The sequence below is a fragment of the Mirounga leonina genome, unplaced genomic scaffold, assembly GCF_011800145.1.
Source record: "Mirounga leonina isolate KUSES-001 unplaced genomic scaffold, KU_Mleo_1.0 Mir_82, whole genome shotgun sequence".
In the NCBI taxonomy this organism is placed as follows: domain Eukaryota; kingdom Metazoa; phylum Chordata; class Mammalia; order Carnivora; family Phocidae; genus Mirounga; species Mirounga leonina.
Window position 1 is genome coordinate 55174355 of NW_023270825.1, and position 15592 is coordinate 55189946.

Sequence of the window (15592 nt, forward strand, 5' to 3'; positions counted from 1 at the left end):
GGGGGGGATCAGAGGGGGAGATGAACCATGAAACACTATGGACTCTGAGAAACAAACTGAGGGTTCTAGGGGGGAGGGGGCTGGGAGGAGGGATTAGCCTGGTGATAGGTATTAAAAAGGGCACGTATTGAATGGAGCACTGGGTGTTGTATGCAAGCAATGAATCATGGAACACTACATCAAAAACTAATGATGTAATGTATGGTGATTAACATAATATAATAAAATTAAATTAAAAAATAAAATAAAATTCTTGCTTAAAAAAAGAAATTATGTAATGTATTAAAGGAGAAAACATGTATAATCATCTCAATGAGAGCTTAAAAAAGATTGTGATAAAATTCAGTACTCTCTCATGATTAAAACTCTCTATTCACTAAAAAGAGAAGAAAATTACTTTCACCTAGTAAGAATATCTACCAAAACCTACAGCACATATAATTTTTAATGGGGGAATTTTAGAAGCATTCTCTTAGGTTTAGGAAAAAGAAAAAGATGCTCCTAATCTTACTTTTTTTTAGCACCACACTGGTCTCCACACTGGAGACCCTATGCAGTACAGGAGGATAAGAAAAAAACTAAATTCCACAAGAATAGGAAAGAGAAAAGAACACAACAAAACAGGATCCAATGCTACTGTGTATCAGGTTGGGTTAAACTTTCAGACCTAACATAAAAACACCAAAATCTCATGGGTTTAACACACAAAAATGTTTACTTCTCAACAATATAATATTGAATTCAGTATATTAAGAGTTGTGAAGGGTCTGGTATTTTACCCTACTTGCAAACTATTTATTAGACATATGCATCAGAGATAATAGACTTTATTACTCAGGGCAGCAATTAGCACGTACCTCATGTTTGCTTTATTCCCATTGCCCAGTTCCCACAGGATGACTTAGAGGACCAGGCTTTATCTCACACTCAGTAGACTGCATTACAGGAGAGGAACCCTGTGCTTAAAGAACTTAAATATTTTATACTAGAGAGTAAGCATGTCTACCTTGTGCAACAGTCAGACTATCGCTATTCTCCAGTGTTGTTTGCTATCTAAGCGCCTTCAAAAAGATAGTCCAGACAAAGGCAGCCAGTGCTTCTCTTTGTAAAATGGGCAGAAACATGAGAAACCAATGGATAATTGTCTCCCAACACAGTAAAACCATTCTCCTCATCTCATTCTTAAGGATTCAGACTCTCTTTCATTTCCCATGCACCACCTCATTACCAAGTCAGAGGAAGAGAGAATATGGAGAAATCACACACATCCCAGAAGTATCAAGCAATACGTTCTCTCATAGCCCATGTGTAGACCAACCCCCCCAAAATAAAAGTATATGGACTATTTGATGAATATACTGTATCTGCCATAATTTCAAGTCAGTATTACACAAAGGTTTTAAAAAATCCATTAATTAGCTGATTGGCTAATTTTAGAATTTAATGTGGAAAAGCAAAGGCCTAATGAGAATCAAGATTCTCCCAAAGAAGAGTAAGGTAGGAGATATTTTATCACATATCACCAGATTTTAGTACCTATTAAAGCCTAAAATAAAAGCCATTAACTATTAGCACAAATGGGGCAAAATAGAGACTCCAAAAATACTCATGCATACATAGAAACTTGATATATGACAGATGACTGTGGGAAAGGAAGGTCTATTCATTAAATGGTGCTGATATTATAACCAAACTCTATAGAAAAATTTGTTTCTTAATTAAAAATGAAAAAAGTATACTTTTTAAAGATTTATTACAGGTTTAAATATAAATGAAAATGAAAACAGAAGAAAATAATGAAGAATAATTTCATGACCTCAGGGTGGGTAGGAATTTATTAATTCCAAAAGGTGCTAACTATAGAAGAAAAGATGGCTAAATTAGAACACATTAAAAATTAAAAATGTTGTTCTCCACAGGGCACCACAAAGACACTGAAAACATAAGCCACAAAGCAGGAGAAAATACGTACAATGCATAAAATTGATAAATGTTTGGTATTAGCATATATAAATAATTCATAAATCAACAGAAAAAAATTAAACAAACCTTTAGAAAAATCTGCAAAATATATGAAGAGGCATTTTTATAGAGGAGGAAATAACTGCTTAGTGAACATATGAAAAAATACATATATTTTTTAGATGGAGAGAAAGCACAACAGGGGGAAGGGACAGAGGGAGAGAGAGAATCTTTTTTTTTTTTTTTAATTTTTTTTATTGTTATGTTGATCCCCATACATTACATCATTAGATTTAGATGTAGTGTTCCATGATTCATTGTGCATAACACCCAGTGCTCCATGCAGAACGTGCCCTTCTCAATACCCATCACCAGGCCGACCCAAGCTCCCACCCCCTTCCACTCTAGAACCCTCAGTCCGTTTTTCAGAGTCCATCGTCGGGAGAGAGAGAATCTTAAGCAGACTCCATGCTCAGTGGGGAGGCCAATGTGGGGCTCCATCTCATGACTCTGAGATCATGACCTGGACTGAAATCAGGGGTCAGACACTTAACCAACTGAGCCAACCAGGTGACCCTGAAAATATTTTTAATCGTATTAGTAGATAAATGTAGATTAATATAACAGGTTCTTATTCTCATGGCCCAGAGTGACAAAAATTTTAAAGTCCGAAAATACCAAGTGTTGATAATGATGTAAAGCAATAAGAACTCATTTGGTGTATGTGTGAGCTGAATTAGGTCAATAACATTTTAAAACAATTACTCACTACCTAAACATGGACTTACACTAAGACTCAACAAATTTACTTCTTGCCATAAACTAGAGAAAATTCTGCAAATGAGAATATTCTGCATACAGAATATCCTGTACCAAGAGACATGCATAAGAATTACCATGTTTGTAATATTAAAAACCAAAGGGTGTGAGTAAAATCTTCATTGACAAGAAGTTAAAGAATTCCTCCTGCCTGACTACCTTCAAACTAAGACATTGGCTTTTCCTGCCTTCAGATGTGAACTGGCACAATGGACTGTCTAGTGCTTCAAATGGGCCAGCCTTTAGACTGGAACCATTCCATCCGCTCCCCTGGATCTCCAACTTGTTAACTCACTCTGAGGATCATGAGACTTAACTTGTCAGCCTCCATAATCACATAAGCCAATTCCTTTCTCTCTCTCTTTCTCTCTCTGGTTTGTTTTTCTGGGCAACCTGACTAATACCGTTATTAAAGGTATCTATTTGGTGGTATTGGAGAGCCAATAAGTAGTGAGGAATTACTAGGTCAGAAATGGGTAAAAGGGGGAGGACCAGAAAGTTTAACCCAGATTTGGGTTTACTTGATGTTGGTGGAAGGGGTAATTAAGAGGGCAAGATAAAAGAAAAAATGAAACTATTAAAAGGAGACAAAGAGGGGAAAAAAATCAAATCATGTTCAAAGAACAGCTCAATCTAGAGTTATACACTATGTGAAAATATCCTTTGGGAATTAATTGAAATAAAGATAATTTCAGTCAAGTTAAAACTGAGAAAATTATTATCATTAGATACATAATACAAAAAATAATGGTGTTCTTCAGGTTAAGACGAAAGTTCAGAAATTCAAGAAGGAATGAAATAAAACAGATAAATCTGAATAAATACTAAATGAATAATAATGAAATATCTTGAGTTTTAAACATTCACAGAATTGGAATACGTGGAAATAATGTCAAATAATTCAAATGGAGGACAATTGAGTTACACCCTTTTAATATTCCTTGCATCATCTGGAAAGAGAGTAAATTACTAATTAATATTAGATTTTGGTAAATCAAGAATGCAGGTTATAATTGCAAAGGTAATAATTACAGAAATTGAAAAAAAAGTACACCAAGCTAACTGGAAAAAAATGGAATAAGAAAAAAATAATACAGAAGATGGCAAGAAAAAAGAGAAACTTAAGAGAGGAGAGACGAAAAGAAAGCCCACACAAAGATACTTAAACTCAAATATATCTGTGATCATACTGCATAGAAATTGGTTAAAAGAGACTTAAAGGACAAACTTTGTCAGACCAGATTTTTAAAATCCCCAATATATGCTACTTACATAAGACACATCTAACATATAAATTTATAGAAAATATAAAAGCAAAAGATAAGAAAAAAAATGGACCATGTATAAACAACTAATGTAAGAGAGCTGGAGTAGCTATATTAATGTCAACCAAGTAGAATTTAAGAAATAGGGGCACCTGGGTGGCTCAGTTGGTTAAGCGTCTGCCTCTGGCTCAGGTCATGATCCCAAGGTCTTGGGTTCAAGCCTCACATTGGGCTCCCTGTTCAGCAGGGAGTCTACTTCTCCCTCTCCCTCTCCCTCTGCCCCTCCTCCCCCACTCATGCTCTCTCTCCCTTGCTGCCTCTCTCTCAAGTAAATTAACAAAATCTTAAAAAAAAAAAAAAGGAAACAAAGAGGACACTTCACAGTAATAAAATAATAGTAAAATTATCAAGAAATATAAAAATTATTATTATTATTATTTTTTTAGAGAGAGATTAAGAGAGCAGGTTGGGAAAAACAGAGGGAGAGGGAGAGAAAATCTTAAGCAGGCTCCACGCCCAGCATGGAGCTCAATGTGGGGCTCCATCTCATGACCCTGAGATCATGACCTGAGCCCAAATCAGGAGTCGGACATGTAACTGACTGAGCTAGCCAGGTGCCCTGAGAAATAGAAAAATTCTAAAACTGTGTTCAGTTAATAACATAGAATCACAATTTATGAAGTGAAAATGAACAAAACTACAAAGAGAAATGTAAAAATCCACAATTGCCAAGGGAGATTTTTAATAGAGCTCTCTGAGTAACTGAGATAAGTAGATAAGTAAGTAAATAAAAATAGATTGTATAAACAATGTGTTTATTCCAGTAATACATTTAAAAGGAGAAAAATAGAATAAATTAAACAACCAATGTATTTTACTACATTAACAGAAAAAGAAAAATTAAATTTTTATCTGAATAGATTAAGAAAATGTGGTACAATTTAACATTCATTTATGATATAAATTCTTTGCAAATTAAGAATAGATGGGTCCTTTATAAACTTTATAAAAGGTGTCTACAAAAGTCATAAAATACACATCATACTTGATGAAATTTCTAAAGTGTTCTTTTAGAGGTCAGAATCAAGACAAGAGTACTTGCTATCACCCTTTGCATTCAACATTATACTGGAGGCTCTTGGCAATTAATTAAAGCAGTAAAAAGAAACTACAGGTAATAAGCATTGGAAAGAAGAAATAAACTATCATTATTTTATGCTTATGTACATAGAAGATCAAAACAATATTCAGATATACTGTTAGAATTAATAAGTGAGTTCACCCTAAACAATTAGATGCACTCATGCTAAATGTAGTGGATTGCTCAGTTAGTATGCCTAAAGCAGAAATATGTGTTCTTCCACTGTTGGACACTATCTAGTTCTTTGGATGTCATAGACAAAATTCACACTTTACCCTTTTTTACCCTGCTTTGTGCCTGGTAAGGCCCACTTTTAGAGATTGCATCAGTAAGTTACCCTGTCCCATGCATCCCAACTAGGTTAACCAATGGTAAACACCAGTAGAAAATCAGAAGGTGGGAAGAGAGTGAAGTTTAGGTATTTATTCTCCCAAATCTATGTGTATTTCTCCATCTCCTTCTCTTTTCTCAGAGAGGCAGTGACTACTTTTCTCTCTTGAAGGCCATGGCTACTATTGACATCGGTCTCCCTGAATAACTATGTTAACTATTTTCTTTGGATAATTATTTCCATTGGGATATGCTGAATTTGAAATGTGACTATATCAAGCAGGTAATTGGATATATGGCTTTGAATCTCAGGTATGACATAAGAAGTATAGAAAAAAATATGAACATCATCAGTTTAATGATGGTAGCTAAAGTCAATGGGGTGATGGAGGACACTCACAGAAAGTGTACACCATGAGAAGAAAAGAAGGCTAATGAGTTTCCTTGGGGGAAAACCTCATGGGGTGTTTAAGTGATAGTCTCAGGAGGCACGATATGCAAGGGAGATTAAAAAGGCATGGACACAGTAGAACAAGAAGAACCAGTGCCGATAGATGCCAAAGAATATTTCTAAACTAAGAGGGTTATATGTATTATAAAATGTTATAAGATCAAGAAAGGTAGGAACTCAAAGATATTCAATAAATTTAAAAGTAAGGAAGAGCTAGTGACCTTGGTAAGAACAATTTCAATGAATTAGGGGAGCCAGAATATTGCCAGGTGAACCGGAGAGATCCTGGGCCCTGTAGCCTTGACCCAACCAGACCCAAAGGAGTTGCTGAAGGTTCTTGGTCTTGTCATGAGAATGAATTCAAGGACAGACATGCAGCACAGCGGAGGAGTAACACAAGTGGGAAAGTTTATTAAAGTGAAAAGTAAACTGTTGAGAGTGGGCAAGCTCAAGAGGGATAGACAGCTGTGCACCCTGGGGGTTGGGTTTCTATCTTTTATTGACAGCTGTTAACAGAATATTCATTACCTCAGGTGGGAAGTAGGGTTTCATGATTTTTCTTCCTAATTTGGTCAGGGGATTCCTGTCATGGCCTTTGCCATCTTGGGCTGTCTTGTTTGATCTGGCTTCTTGTGGAGTGCTGCCAAGACAGGCCTCTGACCTTCCCGATAGCTGGCCATGACTTCCTCATTGCTGACCTCCTGTTAGAACCTAACTAACTGCCTACACTAGCAAGAATACAGATTCTAATAGTTGTCAGGAGTAAATGGATGGTGAAGAAGTAAAAACTAGGCATGTTTATTTCATGAAAAGAGGATTGAAAGATTTATTGGGGATGAGAGGAAGATAAAGAATATGTGGGGGAGGAAAATGAATTTTCCTTCACCCTTCTAGTTTCTTGGCTGAGACCCTCTTGTAATAAAAGACAGATTGACCAGAGAAAAACAAATAAGTTTAATGACATGTATACATCCTGTATACATGGGAGACACCCAGGAAAAACTAAGTAACAACCCCAAATGGCTCAAACCATCACATTAAATACCATCTGCAGTTAAAGATAAAAGATGCTGGAGGGTGGGGGAGCCATTGGTCTATATTTTGACTTTCAACTTCCTTCCCTGTTCTTTACTACTATTTCATTACCTAGATCTCTGAGTTTATTTGAAAATCCCTTGCTAAATCGGTTTAAGAGTGTATTTGTTATTTTTAAATTTTTGGTGAAGTAATCCTAAATTCCCATCCTAAGCCAGAAAAGACAGGAGAGGAGAAAGATTCTACATCCTTCCACAAATTCTATCATTTATAACTGTGGAAACCAATATCTCCTTTTATGAAATGAACTCTTAAGTTATGCCTGTAATCCACCTGTAATCTAATGATTCATTATAACAGAAACCAGGCATCTATGGTGTTAAAAAGAAAACTATTCTGATACTTTTTAAAATGGTAAGGAAGACTTTCTTCAAGACTATTGCAATAGGGGACAACTCTACTGCAATAAGGAAGAAAAAGATTGTGTAAAACTCCAAATAGAGCAAAGACAACTGGATATTTATAGCCAAGGAGCAGAGTAAGGGGGTCAGTGAATGGAAAATAATTTAAGAGCAGATTTCAAGGGGATTCTTGCTAAACAGACAACAGGATTCTTGCTGAAGTCAGGCAAAGGTGATCTAATATCAAGGGTAGAGGACAAGGAACTTGAGCAGATATCAAGGGTAATCAAATATCAAGGGTGGAGGGATTCTTGCTACACTGACTAAGTAGTATCCTTTGTTGACAGCAGGCTGAAGTTAAAGCCTAGATGAGAAAAGGGCTCAAAGGAGCCTAACCAAAGTTTGGTCAGGAGGAAGTTTTGTCAATGATTGATTATGGTAAGATAAACTTGTTGGGTTGGGGTACCTGGGTGGCCCAATTGGTTAAGTGTCCGACTCTTGGTTTTGGCTCGGGTCATGATCTCAGGGTCGTGAGATTGAGCCCCATGTGGGGCTCCATGCTCAGTACAGAGTCTGCTTGAGATTCTCTGCAGAGATTCTCTCCCTCTGTTCCTACCCATGCTTGCTCACGTGCGCACATATGTTCTCCCTCTGTCTAAAATAAATAAATAAATAAATAAATAAATAAATAAATAAATAAATAAAATCTTTAGGATTAACTTGTTGGGTTGACTTGAATCTGATAACATATTTTCTAATGAAAGCCAGACATTATTTGTCTATTTTTTTTATGATTGAACAATGTAAAAAATTATCTTATGTATTGAGGACTCCAGCATTATGCTGAAGGGAGTTTATCTTAGCAAAGAAACAAGAAAATAAAACAATTTAATGTACCATCTAATACAATTGCCTTTTATTATTTACTAGGCTAAACAGAACTATGTGAAAAATCATTAAGAAATACAGTCTCTGGTAAGAAATTTCCTCTGTCATACTAGTTACTTAAATAAGCTATTTGTACGTGAACTTGTTAAGGGAAATATTTAGTCAAAGCTATAATCATAACTTTCTTGCTTGCCTATTGTTTATTATTACAGAAAACAAAACAGAAATAAACTAAGAAAGTAAGTCACAAAAGAAAAAAATAAAAACTCCAATCAACGAAAATGAACTTTTCTTATTCTTTAGAATGTTATTCTTTCCAATATATTGTTTGGTAGTATGGAATATGCAGATCAGCTCTTTCAATAATTTCATATTGACGTGCATATCCTACTGTTTAAAATCAGTGAGGAAGAGGACCTCAAAAACAAAGTAGCAACAGAGCTTAATAGTTTTTTCTATTTTTCTAGTTCTGTTACACTTACTACACATTTTATAACCTATTTATTTGCCTGTCAAATGCTAAAAGCATAAAAAAGAGTCATTTTTTTTTATAACATTGCAAGGTAGACATCATTGTTCTTAAGTTTTTTTTATATGATAGCCACTAAGTGCTCTTAAATAGGAAGATAATAGGAACTTAATTAATCTTTCCAGCACTGATTAAGGAAACAGCCATTCATTAAAGTCAGATTAGCTCTGACCTCTATAAGTATTTTGCTGCTTAGTCATATTCAATCATTTACGTACTTCAGTGTAAACAAACCAGCTAGTAAAAAATATTAAGGAATCTTTTACAGGAAACCCTACAGAATCTGTCAGCTTTTTATATTTTCCCAGTTAAAAAAAAAAAAAAATCCCCTCTGGTACTTTCCATTTCTTTTCTTCATGGAGACTACATTGCATTTCACAGAATTAAACCAGATGGGTGGTAAAAGGAATTTATCACCAAGTTTAACTAGTGCATTTCATCAAAGTCTTTCAATTTATACATGGAAATTTTATGATGTGTTTCTTCTTCAAACTCTTATGTAAATTAGCATGGGCCCTGAGGCCCAAAGTTTGAAAAAAGTTAGGTCAGATTTAAAAAGCATCCGGCTGTGGAGAGATAAGAACCATAAAGTAAAGCCAAAGCATTAATCTATACGCATGCCTTCAACAGGCATTAACTGTCCTGGCTCATAAATGGTCATGATTATGCATAGAGATATGTAGAGAAGGTTGTAGACTGAGAAAAGATAACAAAATAATAATCTTATCTGAATAACTAGCCTAAAGCCTTCTTAATCTTTATTGTTCCAGCTTTTTCATGTAAGCAGATAATTTAAGTAGTTAGCATGTCTATCCAGTTCCGGAGACCTGGTCTTTTCTCTCCATTGCTAGTCACTGGCTTTTTCTCTTCCTCTAAGTTTCCTTGCAGTCACTTCTGGAATTAATATTTATAGCCCTGATGGCATGAGTGTTCTGATGACATCCAATTTTCAATCTTCATTTTATTGCAGGGTGCAGCTTTAGAGGGTGTGGAGAGTGTCAGGTTATGGTTAACTCTGCCAGGAATTTCTATTCATAGACTTTGTTTAAAAATAGGATGTAAGAAGGACATTAATAATAAAATGCATTGTTTCCTTCATATTTGATGATGATACTGTGACTGGTATTATTATTCCAAGGTTTGGGGTGTGGCTGAAAACCAGGAACCTTTTGTAGCAGCTTCTTCTACCCTGTTTGAATGTTAAAGAGAACGCTTTGGTCTGCCCTGCTGATATATTTCACTAAGCCTGATGCAGCTTGGAACTGTTGCCTATTTCTTTTTCAGAAATTAATTCAGAACATGGAAGGCTTTTGGAATGAACCTATGTGGGTGCATACATGTTAATAATGTATCAGTGAGAAGCCTCTGGTTGTAAGTAACAGAATATGACTCAGGCTACATTAAAATAAATTTATTATCAGGACACTAGGAATCACAAAGATTTTTTTTTTTTTTTTTTAATTCTGATCATCTATATAGTGATGAGGATAACCCAGATCGAAAGTCAGGAACTGAAGACGAGTCTCGTTCACATCGATGTTGTAAAGATGGATGTTCAATGGCCTCTTGTCTTTTTGCCATGGTGCTTGAGATTCAAATTCTAGGGAGGGAGAGAATTTGATTGACCTTTTTGGAGGGACAGTTCCACCAACACACCTTGGGGTTGCGAAGGGTGGTAACTCAGGATTAACTGATACCATAAGAAAATAAAAGGTATGATCTTTGGGCTATTGGTCTTACTTACTACATTACTGCTACTGGTCTTTGAATAATATAGTCAATTGTTTAAGATGTGCTTTTGGATTCTGGTTTCCAAGGACTCTCCAAAACATATCAAGCATTGGACCTAATCTAACCAAAAATACTACCAAATCTGGAAAAGAACACATTCTTACATGGGTAAAGGAATAAAATGCACTTAAGAAATAATACAGTGAGCAAGCATTGAAATCTAAACTGACTTTTTCCAGTGTGAGATAAATATTATGATATAAGAATACTGAAAGGGGTTTTGAGGACCTATAATTTACAATAACATTCCCAATTATTGTGATACTTAATGCATATCATATTGAAAATGCCTAAACACTTGTGGGAAAATAAACTATTTGAGTCCTAAAAATTTTAAAGACAAAGCTGTATGCATTTTGACATTTTCCCATTTAAAACTGGGCAGTGCGGGCGCCTGGGTGGCTCAGATGGTTAAGCGTCTGCCTTCGGCTCAGGTCATGATCCCAGGGTCCTGGGATCGAGTCCCACATCGGGCTCCCTGCTCCTTGGGAGCCTGCTTCTCTATCTCTCTCTCTCTCTGTCTCTCATGAATAAATAAATAAAATCTTAAAAAAAAAAAATAAAATCTATAAAAAAAAAAAAAACTGGGCAGTGCTACACAATGGGTATTTGTGACACTGCAGTCATGAGACGGGTGTATCTTTCCAATGTGACTCATTGTGTTTTTCTGTGATGAGAATATACGTAGTGTTAAGCAGCTGAATTAATATTTTTTCTTCTTTGTTTTTATAGCTATCAAATGTCCATAAAGAATCTTCTTAAATGCTCTGATAGAATAAATACTAATAAAAATAATAATGGCAATGAATAATGTATGTAGTGTTGACTGTGTGCCAAAATTTTGAAAGTACTGTTGTTGCAGGATTTTTTCCTCTGTCGGTGCCCATGGTTCTTGGTCATGCTGCTTGGAAGAATGAAGAGGTAGACCAGACTGAGCGATTGGCAGCAAAGCAATGTTTATTGAGCAATAGCAAAGTGATAGTACAAAGCTCCCAAGGAGGGAGGGGACGCCAGGGGGTTGCCACCAGAGTTTCTAAGTCTAGGGGTTTTTATGGGCTTGTTGGAGGGCTGCTTTAATCCCATTAACCTTCCCTGCAGCTGTAATCCAATCAAATTTTTGTCACCTATCTATCATACGGGAAAGGGTGGAGGACTCCTTCCAGCGTGGTGTAAGATCCTCCTAAGGGTGGTTTCCTCTTAGGGTGGCCTGGGGGAGGGGGGAGCGGGGAGCGGGGAGCTTGTCCCTGCCTGCCTGCCTTCCAACTATCCTTCATCATTGTCTCATTGAATCTTCACAACTATCAAATTAAGTAGATCAGGGTATCTCAACCTCACCATTACTGATATTTTGGACCAGATAATTCTTTGTTGGGTGGGGAAGGTGGAGGTTATCTGATGCATTAAGATATTTAACAGTATTCATGGTATGAATGAATCTAGGTGCCATAGATGCAGGTAAGCCAAAAATGTCTCTAGGCATTACAAAGTGTACCAGTCAAGAATCATTGAAATAGATGTTACTGTAGTCTGCCTCTAGAAAAATCTGCTAGTCAAGAAAAGTTTATTTCATTAAATTTACTGCAGCAAGGGAGAATACCACTTCAATAGTAGTATCTCAACAGATAGAAATTAGGTAAATTTATTTTCAGTTTTCTTGGTTAGGCTCAAGAAGTGAACAGTAAACCTTTTAAAGTAGGGAATTGATTACGACTGGGTAAATTTCACATAAAATAGTTAAGGATTGGAGGACACAGAAGGTGTTAAGGTGAATCTTGATGAGTAAATTGTTTTATTAAAAAGAGAACTGCTTCCTGAAATGAGCAAACTGTTTGCCCAGGTATATTGGTTTTCAATAATTTCCTCTATAAGCAGTAAAGTTATATATAGGCTTGATGTTTCATCTTCCTGGGCAAGAATTTCCTGGTGCAAATTGTTAAATTATATTGATATAGGTGGTCTCAGTTTTCAGTCCCACCAGTTTAGTTATGTTGATGCAAATGGTCTCAATTTGCAGACCCTCATTTTAATCCTTCTTTAGCCTAAGATGGAGGATAAATAATTAACATGTGGGGCATGATTATTCCAGATCTGTACTGCTGTTTGAGGCATTATTATCATGTATCATGTTTTGGAGAGTGTCTGTTTTAGCCTCTGTTATCAACTATTTCTGTCCTCTCCTCTGTCTCAGTGATCATTTGATGGAAATAATTCTGTGTAATGTTTTGATCACTGTAATTATAATGGACTGAATGTTTGTGTGTCCCCCCCATTCATACATTGTTCTCCCTAATCCCTAATGTGATGGTATTAGGAGGTGGGGCCTTTGGGTGATAATTAAAGTTAAATTATGCCAGGGGAATTTCATGATGGGATTAGAGAATCTGCCAGTACCTTGATTTTGGATTACCTAGTCTCCAGAACTGTGGGAAATAAGTGTCATTTAAACCACCCAGTATTTTGTTATAGCAGTGTGAGCTAAAAAGTAATATCCACAAAATTTAAGAAAAGGATTAGGACTACAGTTTGTTGTGTACTTTCAAATAGCAGACTAACATGTCCAAATTAATCTAAGACAATGGATCCAATTCCCAGTTTGAATAGCACAGAAGAAAAGAGTTTGGAGATATTAGCCAAATTACTTATTTCTTGATTTCTGTATTTTCTAGATCTTTGTAGTAATGTTAAAGATGTTAGAATGACTCTAGGGATTAAGTACAACATTCTTTGACTAAAATCACACATATTTTACCTTGAAAGTACAATATTATGTTTAGGACTCCTGTGTTTTGAAACATGACCATACAATCTCATGAGTCTCAAGGGCAAGAAAACATATAGTATTAGTAACATTGTCTATATTCTATGCAATTCTCACATAGGATTGCCCACCCCCAATATTGAGACCTCTTATAAACATTAAAGGGTCTGGAAGACAGAAGACAGAAGAAACTGACACTAAATTTTGATTTTTGAGTCTTAAATTGAGACTAAAATATTATCCTTCTTCAGTTGTCTTAAGATCTTTTTTTTTTTTTTTTTTTGCCAAGAGGGAAAGTTGATGGGCTAAAGTGGACTCTAGGTAAAATCAGAGATTGAACTGAATGCACATACCAATTTGCTGAGAAAACAAATCACTGTCCTATTTGTAGAGTTTGGCCAATAGGCTTTTGTGGAACAAATATAATAGCACTTAATGGGGTGGGGGCACAAAATCATCTTTAATGGGATTGCTGAATCATATTATATGAATGGAGTACCACTGAAGAGTGGATTGGCACATAGGTGGTGAGATGTATAGTTCAGAGATTATCAGGTCAAAGTAGAACATGAGATGTAGCTTAAGTTATGAGACTTTCTTGTAAAGTCTGTGAGACAGTTTCCCCATATACACCATTTTCCTAAGGAGACTTTCTAATCTCTATTTCTGTGCAAGTCAGTTATAAAGGCTGCAAAGTCTAGTAGGTGACCAAGTATAATTTTGGTTGGAGACATCACCCTCTCTTTTCAAGAGTGGCCTGATAAGAGATTTTAGAATTTTGGATGTCTGGCCTATGGTGGTATTTTCACACAAAAATCATATTTCACAGAAAATGAGGAGAGAAAATCACAATTTGCTTCAGAATGTACACTTGAATTATGTCCAAATATGTTCAATAATCTATACTTTACTTTTCCAATGGATTTATCCTTTTTTTTTTTTTTCTCATACAACTATATTGGAATGTAATGTAATCATAGGAGTATCTTTGGGATTAACCTCCAAATATTCTTGACTAACATCTGTAACTTCTTCTTTTTTTTTCTCTCAAGATTTTATTTAAATTCAAGTTAGTTCACATACAGTATAGTATTAGTTTTAGGGGTAGAATTTAGTGATTCATCAGTTGCATATAACACCCAGTGCTCATTACATCAAGTGCCTTCCTTAATGCCCATCACCCAGTTACCCCATCTCCCCACCCCTCTCCCCTCCAGCAATCCTTAGTTTGTTCCCTATATTTAAGAGTCTCTTATGGTTTGCCTCCCTGTCTTTATCTTATTTTATTTTTCCTTCTCTTTCCCTATATTCATCTGTTTTGTTTCTTAAATTTCACATATGAACGAAATCATATGGAATTTGTCTTTCTCTGACTGACTTATTTCTTATATCTATAGCTTTTCCAAACCCCTCTGGTTTCCTTTACTATTTGATGTCTTTTAGATCATGCTCAGGGTCTTCCTGATGTGGGAAACAAAGGCAGGAGAAAATTACTAAATTTCCTTACTACCTACAGCCCATTGACAAGTCCTTGAAACAGACAGAGTGACATTCCTCTGGGACTCAACTGCCTTGATGTTGATACTTCGCTAAGGGCAAAAGGCAATCTTAGCCCAACCTCCAGGACCCTGTTGAGTCTAATTTAACATATAAAAAATTCCTTTGGAAACTTCCTTTATCTCTAAACCCCCCAAGATACCTGTTGACAATCATCCCCCAAGCATATGGCCCACTGATATACATCTGAAGGGTCTCATAACTAAGGTTTTATTAGACAGTAATAAATGACCTTTTCCCAACAATAGCTAGCCCCCTCAAGGGCCTGGAAACCTTGCTTCCAAAATTCCTTAGAGACTTATGCTATCCCAAACCCCCTCCCAACTTGAAAGTGTATAATGGACCGGCCATTCCGCATGACCTCCAGTGCAGCTCTTTCTGCTCCATGCTTTAATAAAACTACCTTTTTGCACCAAAGATGTCTCAAGAATTCTTTATTGGCCTTTGGTTTCAAACACTAATGTTCTTTCTTACATCATTCCTAATCTGCCTTTCCATATATAACCTGAGTTATGTTAGCTCTCCCTTTCATTCTCAAAACTTTTCTAGCTTGAATAATAAAATATATGTTCGTCTTTCATTTAAATACCTCTCAGTCTTCCATCTGGTTCTCTTTATTTTTATCAGCCCAGCTCAAATCAAAGCCACCAATATTTTTTGCTAGA